Consider the following 13952-nt stretch of genomic DNA (forward strand, 5'->3'; position numbering starts at 1 on the left):
CCTTGCTCAGGTCACCAAAAAGGCCAGCTACAGCTTTGAGGACAGAACACCTTCCTAATCCAGGGTATCGGTGCATCTTATTATTTAGTAATCCAATTATATAAGTGTAAGGTCTTGGGTTTTGCTAATACACATCAAGAGAATAATTTGAGAATATCAGTGGAGTTAAAGTGATGCTATGCTGAAACAGTGAAAAGAAATTCAGCATGTCATATACAGCAGTTCCACAGTTTGTCTTAGAATTTTTATTGGATATTTTCTCTTTAAGGGAACAAGGTGCTATCGCTCCACCTCCTGAGCCAACAGTAACAGCTGCTTGAGAAACTCGGTCTCCAAAGGACTGCCAATGAAGGCCAGAAATAAGAATTTAACAAAGAGATCATGGTTGTGACTAGCATGGTGTGTAGACCTGAATGCTCCCCAAAAGAGATAACAGAGTGATTGAACCGGGTATTTCATTTTGGTCTCCATTCCAGTTCTAATAGGTAGGAAAAGAGATTGAGTCTAACAGTGATGCACTAAAGAAAAGTCTTTTGGCGACTGTTCTAAAAATTTATTTTCAACGTAAATCCCCATGTGTGTATAAATACATCTGGTTTTGGCTCGTCTGTCTTCTATTAGTTTTGCTTGTATGAGTTTTAGTCTGTTGTATTTTTATGTTGAACAAATAATAATAGTATTAAGGTGTTAATTTGGGTTTATAAATTTTCTTTACCTTTTGAGACATGTCTTAATTTTCTGAATAGCTGAAGCCGTCTTTTGTGACTCTCTATAGCTGTAAGAATATTTTCTTATTAAAAATCTCCACCTACTCCATGTATTCACTTAAAATTGCAATTCCAGGAGGTAATCAAGACATTAACATGATAAAATATAATGTGCTTAAAACACTTTCCATCAGCTTCAGCAGTCAATTCAGTCCCTCCCACTTTATAATAGAGTAATCATTTTCTATCATTCAGTACATAAAATGGGAGTTGTGCTTTGTATGTGGAGTAAACGTGGAAAACAGCATTAAGAAAGTCTAGCTATGATTGTGAAGAAACTGTCCTGAGATGGGTTGTATGACACCTAGAAGTTATTGTGCAGAAGGGGTTTTTGTTTTGGTTTTTTTTTTTTTAAAATTACATGCAATTTTGCATGCTTTTATTGCAACAGTGTTATTTTAAAAAGTCAAGTTCCTATGGAAGTTAAAGCTTGCTCTTTTCATTGACGGACATTTGCATCAGACCTTAGAGGAAGGATACTAGAAACTCAGACCTTGGAAGCAGTGCCAAGTCTTCCTACTGAAAATAGGTCAGAGGAGCAACAGTTTTTTTGATCTTGAGTGAATTCCTGCTGACCATCCAAACTGAATGTGACCAACCTGATCCAAATCAGTTTCTTTTCTTGGATTTTCTGGTTTAGGAGATAACTCTGCCAAAGGTATGAAGAATTCCTGATGTTTGTGTGGGAAGAGTGGGGTTGGGGAGGTATTTGAGTTTTGCTTTGTGGAACTGTGGTGTGAAAACTACACCTAGTGCCGTGTTCCTGTGTCCAGGGCAAGTGTGCAGGTTCTGTTCTATGCTGCTTGAAGCTGGCAACTAAATTCTAATTTCTTATGAACTATGTCAAAGTCTAAAGAGTAAGAAGCATTTGCTATGCAGTCTTATCTTGGTTCATGGACATGATTCAAGGTTAACGTTCCAAGAATAAAAACGCATTACCACAATTCAAATTTGAAAGGACCTGAGAGACAAGAGTTGTGTGTATTTAAAAGATTATTTAAGTTATTGCCCTGTAACTGTGGTTGCCTCTCTGAGTGGTAAGTTTTTATTTCAGTGTGGCTAATGAGCCTTTTTCTGAAACAAGAATGTAAAGCTTCAGAAGCAACATAGCTGTAGAAAGTCAACACTGCTAAAGAAATGCATATAAGCTAAATAGGTTTAGAAAAGGAGGTATGAATCATTTCAGAAGAAAACACTTAGGAACGAAGTTGTGGATGTTTGGTTTTTTTAAACAGTCTCTTTCCTAAATCACTCCAATTACTCTCTTAGACAGTAACAGAAGTTTGTATAAACAGAAGTGCTATCATATAAACTATAAACTATAGACAATATAAACTATAAACTACCTGGCCCCAAAATTAAAGAAATACATGTTTCTGCTCCTATTGATGACTGTTTGTTTTGTTATTTAATGTATTTGCAGAAAGGTATCATACATAAGTCATACAAGAAGAAGACGGGCTAAACCCTGCTCATTTTAAGGAATTGATTCAATTAAAATTAGCAGGACTGCCTGAGCAAATAAACATAGATGGTGTTTGACACTAAAAGTCTTTACAAACAATTCTAAATGGTATGGGGCAGAACCTCAGCTGATATAAATCACTGTTTCCATTAGCACTCTCTTCAGTAGAGTTATGCTGATTTATGCTTAGAGGATCTGACTCTCTCCATCTGTAGTTAGTGCAGTAAAATGAGTTCTTTTCTTCCAGTACTTCAATTTTTTTTTTCTCAATAAATGTATCAGAATTTAGATAAATCTGTGGAACCTGTAGTAGTCTAAGATATTTTGTTTCCATGCAAGTATAAGGAGATTAGGAACTTCACTTCCTAGGCCACAGATACATAAATTTATGTGTGTATATATCTATGTATATATGTGTTAAAATTTACCATTTTCACAGTTGTAAAGAGGTCAGATGCCTGCTTTTAAAGGTCTAGCCAAAGGTTTTAATTAAAATAACTACATTTATAGCTATCTTCTGTCACTAATCAAACATAGACTTAAATCACCCTGTAGAAATGATCTAGTGTTCTGAATATTGAAACTACAGAATATGTAATGTTCTGAGTATAGAGTATCTTGTAGCATGAAAATTACATTATGTGTGTGTGCGGTTTTCTCCTACCTTACCATGCCTCTATCTCAGCAGAATTGGTGTTGTGGTGACTGCTTTGAACTGCTTGGCATCAAACATAATGCAATTTATATGAAGTGTGGGAACTTTTTCCATAACATGCATTGAACTGTCAAGGGCATTGCCATTGTCTAGAGCCTGGCATAAGCATAATCCCAATATCACTGTGTGGAAAGGTCTCACCAGTACTCTGATGTGTACAGCTTCCTGTAGTTCTCTGGAGGAAGATAACCTGTTACACTGTACAGAAATCCTTAGTGCAGCTTAGTCCTCTTTTGTAGCCTTAAAGAAAGTCTGTCAGATCGAAGACCTTAGTTCTGGTTTGAGTTTTCTTCCTGGCATTGTAATCTGTCTCTTGTGCCTATTCCTTCCTCTGAAGATCCAGTAGATTGCAAAGTGCTCAGAGGGTCCGTGCACTAACTTTTTAACTTGTATACAAGATACTGAACTGGCCTCTGAATTCAGGTGCTTTGTTGCAGAGAAGGTCAAAAGCCAAGTAAAAGCAATTTAGATTTGACAGCTTTCAAGAACTGTCTTCTAAAATAGAAAGCAATTTATATTTTTCCACTTTGATTAAATCTTTCCCTGATAGCATGTATTTTGCTGTATCTTCTTAAGTGAAAATATTGTCCATGGCAGAAGAGGAGCCCTTAATTTTATTTAAGTTAAACATACCTAGCTCTTCTCAGTGGTTCCTAACTCTGGAAAAGGACAGATCTGAAGAAGCAGGTTCTGGGGAAGAAAAGGTACTCACCTGTAATGGCTGGTAACAGATTAGGCTCTATGGCATACTATTTCTTTCTGCTCACTGAAGGGTGTAGGGACAGATGTTTCAAGATACTTGAGCTGTTCCAGGGAGTGAAGATAAGTAAGGTTTCTGAAGAAAACAGAAGAGTTGATGCATCATTCTTGCACAATGTTAAAAAGAAATTAAGAGTAGTTGAGCTAGAAGATATGACTTGGTGTCCTGGGTTTGAGTGTTTGTCGGTTTTGGAGGGTTGGGCACAGAGAAGTTTGACAAAGGCAACTGTTTCATTGGGTTGCCCTGTGCTGAGATGAGGCAGGAAAGCCCTTCCGCACTGGCCAAAATGTTCCCTAGAATGACAGATGGGAAAAAAGCCCCAGGCAAGGGCTGACCTGGAAGACAGAATGGCTGAGCTGAGGAGCTCCCATTGCAAATCCCTCAGAAATTGCTCTGGTTTCATATCTGCAACATCAAATTTCCAGTCATTGAGACTACAGGTGAAATATGCTTGAAGTGTGAAAAACCTTACTAATCCTGCAGACAAATAACCTGTGCTGTGTTATTAGTGCTATTGAATTTACCAGCTAAACAGACCAGTTAAGGACAGGGGGGGAAAAATAATTTACAAGTCCATAGAACTTTATTTAGAAGGGAAACTCAAGAAATCTCATTAGGTTAATGCTGATGCTTCTCAGCAAACCTATGGTCCCACTACTGGCATCACTTTTCCCAAACAGAGATTCTGCAGCGTGACAGATAAGACCTTGTGGGCAGCAGTGGGATGCTGGGCAAAGGAAAGAAGCAAACAACCTGTGACAGCCATCTTAACAGTGATCAGGAAGCTCTAAAGAGAGAAAACCATCAGCGTTTATTTTCCTTTTAGAAGGTGGGGGAGGACTCTCAACCTATTTTCTTCATACTAAATACAGTACCACATCCTTCCCACAAGAGATATTGGGAGAGCCCCGTGCTGCAAAACTCTCCCTCTCACCAGCCACAGCTTCTTGTTAGGTGGCGTTAAGTCAGACATCCCATGTGGTGGTGTTTTGAGAAGTGTCAAGCTCTTTTCCTCTCTCTGTAAGATTAACACAGCTTTTGTTCCTCCCCAGTTGGCACAGGGGAAGGATTCAGGACTGGTAGGAGAACACCACTGGCACAACTTCGCGCGTTGCTGCAGGGGGGATGTAATCAAACCCCTCGCTTGGAAAGCTTCAGCTCTCCTTGAATGTTGAATTGTATTATTTTTTGAGAACATGTCCAAAAGGGCGAATAGTGTCTGAGTAGCCTCCCTGTACGTATCAGTATTTATATTTACTGCTAAATGTTACATGAGTGGTATTAACATCCATCCACTTTTCTTTCATTTGCAGGGCATTTGCTATGTTTCTCTAACAAAACTAGCAATGACATTCTCACATCAGGTGATGTTGTTCTAGGTAGGCGTAATTGCCACATTCAGTATGAATTTGTGTGATTGTTGTATCAAGCAAACGTGATATTCTGTTGTTGCAATACTAAAAATCAAGTGTAAGGTGACTGTTTATGGAAAGAACGGTATGTTCTGACTGTCCTGTTGACAGTTTTGTCTTGGACTCAATGATAAAATGCTGCAGAATGCTAGTTCAGGCCCAGGTGACTAATAGGAATTGAGAAATTATGAACCACACACAGGCTGTGCACAGGTTTAAAAAAAGCCCTCAACATCTTTTGACGGATGCAGAATATTTTCTTTCAGCCCTAAAGACTTGACAGCCCCTGCCACAGAAAGGCATCAAATAGCCTCCCTCTAATTGTAATACTTTCCTGGTACTTTCTTATGTGGTCATATAAAAAATAGACTGAACATGAGTAACTATACCATACCCTGAATGGAAAATAGAACACTAATTTTTTCAGGTTACAGCTGAAGATGTAGTCAGAAGTAACTATTTGAGCGGTGATAGGCAAAGCAAGGTCTGCAGGTAGAGGAAATACCTTTTATTAAACTTGTTAATTTCTTAGTATACACTGAATATAACCTATAGGTAAGACACATTAACTCTGAGTTTCAGTCTTATCTGTAAGACTTTTTTTTTAAATTCAGTTATCACTAGTAAAGCTGAAATGTGGCTGTGCAGTTAACTTGGTGGCAGTGTCCTGCCATTGCCTCAAAAAAAGAGAACGGGATGGAAAACAGTTGACCTAAACCAGCCATAGGAAGTTTTTAACAATTTAGTATACTTTTTGTAGCTTTAGTTAAAGCTAGTAGCACTCAGAAACAGACCCAGTTAGGGTAGCCTTGTGTCTGGGGCACTCGGTAGGTTAATGGAGGAGCAGGTTCAAGTCCTTGGTCCACTCCAGAAAGAAGAGGAATTTAAACCTATGACTTGTCATTTGGGTGGGACTGTTGAGCTGACCTATCATTATTTTGGGAGAAAGTCCCTCTATCCAGTAGTGCAGCAAAACACATGGAAATTCTGCTGACTCAGATTCTATTATTTGATCCCAGTATGATATAATTGGACATAATGATGTAATTGCTGTACTGCAAATACATATATCTATAGACAAAAGCGTCAGAACAGTGCCAATAGTGCCATTCTGGGCATTAAGTCACCTGCGTGTATATACATTATTAATGTTAATTTAGTGGTCTAGAATAAAGTAAAACATCAGAACAATAAGTAATAAATCATGATCCAAATTTTGGTGCATTTTAGAGTGGAACATTAAAACAAACAAGAAATCTACTTCCAGACAGAAAATATCTCTCTCATGACTTCTTCTCTTGCTCCTCCACAGTTTATACAGTGATTGCTATCCACACAACATATGAGGGAGAAAACCATATGCTTTGAAGACAAGGATCTTCCTGACCTCTGTATGGGACTCTTAGAAGCAAACTGGCCCAGGACAGACACTTGGGCATAGTTCAGTGGCAAGCAGTCTCGTCTTCTGAGGAACCACAGTGTTAAAACATTGTGGTATTTGACTTGTAGCGTGATCTTGTGCTGGCTAGGCTCAGGGAGAGACAAAAACAGTATGTTGGCAGTATTTTTTTCTTATTTTTGTTTTAAGTCTCTCCTTAATCCCAAAGCAGAGGCATGGATATAAATATCACTTTCAAAAATGGGGCATTTGCAAGTAGGAAGTTACAGACACGAAATGTGCCATATGTTTGGTCTTCACTAAGAGTTGAATGTCAGGTGGCAGTGGATGTATCTAGTCCTACTGAAGCAGTTTGATATCTAGGTATTTCTGGCCCGCTGGTAATCAGGGATGTAGCTGATGCTGGAAGATTCTCTGCTAATACCACACCGAGATGTTTTCTGACTACTTATTGATTAGATCACTTATTTCACTAGCCTGTCTCCAGAGCATTGTTTCCCAGAATCTGAAGAGTATCTTTAGAATATCTCAATTTGACAAAGCATCAGGGATATGATCATGTATTTTTTAACTAATAGAGCTTTAAAGTGCTTTTCCCTCTAGCCTGAGATCCCAACTAATAAAATAATTCAGTTTCACATAACAAAAACCTGACAAAAATGTGCCGCAACTGGTTTTAGAGCTCACTTTTTTGTGCCAGCCTTCTTTTACCATACAGAACTTCTAGGTAGGATGCTCCAGCTAGACAGAAGTTTCCTGAAGTAAAACTGCTGCAGGACAGGTAGGCCAGCATTGCCTAGATTGAAAGTGATTGAGGAAGAACAATAAGAGGATTTCTTTGAGCGCTAACATTATTTTTCATCCTGCTGGCTATGCCAGCTTCTACAGCTAATTAAGCACAGGAAAAGACAGTATTCACCAGATGCCTGCAGAGCCAGTCAGCAGATGGGATACTTTGTCCCTAGCCCACGTGTGTATTAAAGGAATTTTTCTTGGAAAAAAAATGGTCAAAAGCTGTCAATGATGCATGATTTGAACATGACCGTATATGTTCCTGCAGCAGTGGAAATTGGTTGTAGCACAAATATTCTTCTAAACAGGCATGTGCTTTTTCTTCAAAGTAAAATGTTTAAAATAGAGGAAAGATTGGAATGTAGTTCTGTGTTGTCAGTCCATGGTTTCCTTCAGAAACCGAAGGCAGCCAGTGCTTATCCACAAAGTAATGAAAGGCACATGAGCCTAGGCCTTTCCAGTCCTGAAATGCATGCCACTGGAAGTCATTTCTTCAAAGGTCTGTCTTTATTACAGAGAAGGACCTCTCAATTGCAGAAATTTCTTCTCCCTCTGTGAGTGGAAAAATGCTCTGAGATACTGTAAAATGTCCTTCCCCTTGTTCCCATGTAACAAAGAGATTTTGAGAGTCTTTTATACAGTCTAACAGATCCCAAAGTTTGAATTAGGCTCATTCTCATCCAAACCCTAGCTGGTCCCTAAGGCGTAAACCTGGTCCCAATTATTATTCTTTTACATCAGCTTGCGTTGGAATCATGGCAGGTGGAAGATCTGATTCTGTTCCTTTGTAAGCACGACTGAGCTTACAGTCACATCTTACAAAAACCAGCCATGTAGTCAGACTATATAAAAGTGTATTTGTTTGCTGAGAATGAATAAATTCTGTGTATTTGTATTTATTGTGGACAGTTGCATAATAGAAAGACTTTTTAAACTGTTTTTTTGTAATCTGTTTAACTTCATTTTGAATTTATAACAATGCTGTTTAATTTTGCTGATTAGATTTTGATAAAGAAATCTGATTCAATTCTAGTTACCAGATGGACTTAGGTTTAGCATTAGGAGTTCATTGGTATGCAATTTCAGCTGGGATTATTATGGTGTCAATGGTGATGAATCTTCCTGGATAAAGTAAGTGTTGTATTACATAATACAAAGACAGGTGGATAACAGATTAGTACATCCACTCCCCTTCCCCTGGAGCTGCGGAAGGGGATTCCAGGCTATTAATCAGAAACGCCTTTGGCAGGGAGTGTTTTTAGAAGCTGGGGAGATGTATGGTAACTTGAAGCATTTCAAGATTGAATACAGATGTTTATTTCATATTTTGTTGCTGCATTTAATCTTTTTGCTAAACACTTCTTCAGCATCATCAGGCAACTTATTTAAGGTTTTTGAGATCCAGGACTGGTAGTCTCAGTTCCAGAGGCTTGCCTTTGGCTCTGATTTTTATTCAGAAAGTTGAATTCAGCAGTGGCACAATCTGAGAGATATGAAAGCACCACTGCATGTTCAGATAGCACAAAAAAAGCCATTCTCCATCTTGATGTATGTTAGATGTAATGCATGTAGCTTGGGGAGGAATGGTTTAGAGAGTTCTTTCTTTTTCTTTTTTTTTTTTAAATCAAAGCTTCAAAATGGATTAAATGATGTGAGAGCAAATTGTTGCTGGAGGAGAGCAGAGGTACATGTGTTAGTAGTTAGAGCAGAGGACTAGAATTCAGGAGGATTTTCTATTTGCTGTATGTTCCTCTTCCTCTGACTTGAATATATCATGTAGGACTGGACATGGGACTTCTCAAAAGCACCTAGGAAAGTTAAACTCCACCTTGGATTTTATTCTATCTTCACTCTTTCCTTGTTTTGCGATGGTACCTTTTATATACTGAAGATGTTAGTACTTCTCTGCCTCAAAATATAATACAAGTCTTTCCAGTCCTGTGTTTCTGTGATTAATCAGTCCACAGAGGACTTTGAGACCTTTGGTCAAGAATGATAATATCGGTATAAAACAGTTGTTACAATCTTGGTCAAGTACTTAGAGGTGCAATATTCAGTCACCTTTCTTTTTGATTTCATTGCACTTCTTCAAAGAAGATACTGCATTTGGTACAAATTTTTATTGAATCTCTCTTTTTCAGGGAAATTGTCATTGGCTTTAGTATTTTTAGTACCATGAATGATTGTGTGACATAGCATATACCATACTATTTGTACATTGTGTATATTATGATGTTAATCAAGGCATGTTTGCAGGCTTATGGGTAGGTTCATCTTACTTTGATTATCCAGGATGTTAGGGAGCAAAAAAGTTTGAGGTACCATGAGGACACAAGTTTGGTGTGTTGGGCACTCAGGTTTGGCACCTTCAGGTTAGCTTGCTGCCAATTAAAGAAATTAGACAGTTGTAGAGAGTGAGTAATTCTTCCTCCTTTTTAACTTAACAGGCAATCCACAGTGCATGGCAGTGACTTCAGATGATTAGGGATTCATCTGTGGTAGTAGATGGCTCACTTTATAACTACCTGCCTATGCCTCTTGCCTTTTAAGCAGCCCTCCCACAGAACTACTTTTTAGCAGCTCTTTGCAAACACCACACCATCTACTGCTACTCTGCTCTAATTCAGGACTTTGTTGTTATTATTATCATACCCTTATTGTGTTTATGACAGCAATGTCATCCAAGCCGATTGTAACAATGAAAACCTGGACCCAGGGTGAAAGGCACTAAACATCAATTGAATACAGCTGCTCCACAAATGAAACACTTTTTTTTGTTGTTATGGGGAGCTCTGTGGGGAGCAACAAGAAATTGGCAATATGATTCTCAGTCACTCTTTTCTTCCACATACCTGTATGATCTTGAGGCTCTCGCTGATTTTTCTTTTGGCAATCAAGACAGCCTATAAACATGCTACTGCTAATTGGGCCTGTCTGGGAGAAATGCAGACCTCTCTTGTCCAGAAAACTGAAAAAGAAGCATTAGAAAGTGGTGTCTGGAAAATTCCAGAGATTTCTGTCCCTAATGAGAGCAGAAATACAGGCAATGTCTCCTGCTATTTTGTACTCTTAGTTTCCATTCCCCATCAGGACTGGAATACAAAAGCAAGCAATAATAATTTGCAGATAATTTGTATATTGTCTTGGACACCAAATTCTGATTCCATTAATATTCTGAGTTTTCAGGAGATGTGTTCATTCAGAATTTGGATGAAATGACAGAACTGTCCAGTTTTAATTGAACAGAAATCACACGGTGTTTAGTAACAGTATGGAGCAATCTTCTCCAGATCCTCGGGCTGCAGCAGACCTGGGGGAAGCTGCTAACTCACATGCCTGAGATCCTTGTCACTGTCGCCTCCACTTGAATCGCTGCTGTGTCTCAAGCCAAAGTCATGTCAAGTTGAAAAGTCAGCGCCATCACTTTCTTCACAGAATTTAGATATCCAGAGGAAGAGTATTAGTCAGAATTGAGACTACTGGAGGTGGTTGAAATTGCCTTGCAAAACAAAGGAACGTACAAGTCATTTGTGGGGGCGGGGGGGTGGGGTGGGTGGGGTGGGTTCAGTGGTATGTCTTTTTTTATTTAGGGTTAAAAAGAAGTTATGTAACTGGCTACAAAAGCAGATTTCCAAACCAGGTAGGTATTGAAGTGAAGCAGAGAAGCAGATACAGAGCAGCTGTAGGCATTTTCAGTGACTTAACTTTCAAAAAGTTGAAATTAAACATCAATTGTTATGGCAAGAAACATAGTGATGATCCACTATTGTTGGGAAAATTTAACTGCATCATCTTTCTGTGTGACATGAAGGATAGAGGGGGTTTTGAAGAGGGAAGTGTGGGGTTCCCCACCCCTACGTCAGTGTGATGCTTAGCTGTATTTATATCTGAATGCCTTTGCTCTTGTAGCTTTTGTCTGAGGAATAAAGGTACTCTTTCTGTTACACGTTACATTTTTAAAAATAAAACCATTAACATGCCCCAGATGGTAAATTACATTTTCACATGGCTGACATTCAGAGATGCTTAAAAGACTAACAGAGTCTTCAAAGCAGAAGATGCCCCTGATGTAGACATAAAGTCTATGTTTCTCCATTTTGCTGTGTAAAACAGCCCAATTAAATGAGAACAGATATTCCATAATGCAGTGGCATTAGGTGCATAGATGCTTGCAGCTGAAACAAAGAAGCTGATCAAGGAATAAGGTTGAGGTCTATTTTGCTGCCATGGTATAATTCCTTCAGGTGGGTGAATGAGGCAACTGCAGTGGTAGTGCCAGGCCATGACCATGCTGGATGGAAGGAGCCTGAGTCTTGGGGGTGTCAGTCAAAGCCCTTTGTTAGTTGCTTTATTTTTGGGAGTGGAAATGGACATAAATGAACAAATCATCTCCTGTGTTGCTGAACTGTCAATAATGGCAACAACCACTGCCCAAACAAGCTCAGAAGCAGATGTTTCCAAAAGACGGGGTATTTTTACCTGGTTTGAAATTTATTGGACAGTCTCTACAAACAGAGCAATGCTTTTCTCCACCTGAAGTTTCTTGAGATGGCAGCCGTGCTTAGAGCTGTTTCTTGTAATGCTTGAGGGGGAAAAAAAGGAAATCAAGTTCAAATCTAAATGTAACTATTTGTAGTTTGATGTAGAATTCAGCTTGTGTATTATTTGCAGTAGAAACCATTGCTAAAGGGCATTCTTTCATTTGGCTTCTATTCAGAGCTATGAAATCTGGAATTTGACTTCAGTCACCTTTGTTAATGCCTTCTGAACCATGTTGGAAGATGTTCTCATGTTCAGAGTGTCACCAAGCTGTGTTCTGCCCTGTTCCAGACGGGGCTCGAAACACCACCCTGTTAGATCTACATATGTTGTGATTTCCTAATACAGCTATGTCAACATACTTGTTCTTAGTAAAAACTCCTGTTTCAAGGATTAATGTCACCCAGATTGTTGTGACTGTGTGGAAAAGGAAGGCGAACAGTAACAAGCCTGGTAGGCTGTAAAAGTCTGCTGGGGTGATGATGAGTAGCTAGAGGCAGTCATCTTTTGATATTATTCAGCTGAAAGCAAGCCATGGGACCATAGTCTGAGGCACCCTGTGATACATTTTCATGTGTATCAGACTTTAAGTTTTCCCCTGAAGGTTAGGACTCATACCAGTTCCTCTTACAGCTAAAAGGAATTTTGACCTTTATAATAAGAATTGCCTCAGATGTTTTGTGCATCAATGAGTAGTTGCTTGTGCGTATCCCGAAGACTGCTGCAATCGCACTGTAAATGCAAATGTGTCTCAGATATATCCTGTACATTTTCAAAACTGGAGAAGACAAAAATATGGCCCAGAGGATTCTGTCCTCTTCCTTGGTAATGGATGTGGACTTTTCTTTGGCTATGTCAAAGAAAGTCTTTAAGCCTTCCAGCTGGCTTCAGCTCATTGATTTCATTTCTGCCTGTCTTACTGTAAATGTTCTTCTGCTCACTTCTTCCTGGCACACACTTCCTCTTAGGCTGAGTTTTAATTCTTAATCTTGTGTCTTGTACTTTAATTATAGCAGGGAATATCATGTATCTGGATCAACACACAGAAGGAACCTTCCATACACCAGTGATCTCTTCTGTGCAAAGTTCAATTGTCCCCACAGCACTGCCCCTCCACCACTTGCACTTGCCACTGCCAAGATCTCTGCTTCATGCTGATACACAGTAGTTCCTGTGTTGGGAAGGCAGTGACAAAACTGGCAGGTAGAGAGCAAAGGGGAGGCAGCAAGCTTGCAAAGAAAACAGAGCGCAACTTGTCTGGTTTGTTCTCTTATAGAGTCTCTATTTTGCCAAAATAAGAATAGGTACTATTTAATTACTATATATGGTTGTGTTTGTACATATTTAAATATATATGCATACATACAAAGATGCGTACATACTCTCGTGTGTGTGTGTGTATGTATATGTGTGTGTATGTATGAGAGCCCTCCCATAGATTTTACATTGTGTTTCTTCCTGTCTGTTGTTGTCTAAACCCTCTCATCTTCCCACAGAAAAACTGCAGATAACAGCTAAGAAGAGTTGTACTTAGAAGAAGCTTCTTTGGAGAAACAGCTGCATTATACAAGGTGGTATAATATAAAGACCAGTAAAACAATGATCTGTGAGCTTTGTATTGAAAGTCAGCTGAAAAAAGCTCTTATTGACATCCAGAAATCTTGAATCGACCATTTTTTTTGGAGGGAAAGATGAATCTCTGCCTGCTTTCCTTCTAGGCCATATACTTGTTTCTTTTTTTCTTCTTTCTGCGCTTAAGTTTTTGAAGTAAATCTGCCTGTCAGTGCTTTAAATCAATACCATTAAAGCTCTGTTTGAAGGTAAACTATTTCAAGAGGCTGGCCTGCTCTACCCTGCAATTATATCATGTACTAAGTGAGTGAAACTTTCAAAGGTATTGAAGACTTCTGGGTTTGTTTTTTTCTTTTCCATTTCGCTAGATGACATCCAATGATAATGGCCTTAACATGATGAGAAATTAATTGAGAGAGCATTTCTACACTGCCATAATTTTATCATCCATCGTATTGCTGCTATTAGCAGGAATACATAACCCCATGGGTGTTTTGAGAGAATCTCTTTTAGCAGAACTTACGGTGTAGA

This window comes from Phalacrocorax carbo, chromosome 5 (genome assembly GCF_963921805.1).
Source record: "Phalacrocorax carbo chromosome 5, bPhaCar2.1, whole genome shotgun sequence".
Classification (NCBI taxonomy): Eukaryota; Metazoa; Chordata; class Aves; order Suliformes; family Phalacrocoracidae; genus Phalacrocorax; species Phalacrocorax carbo.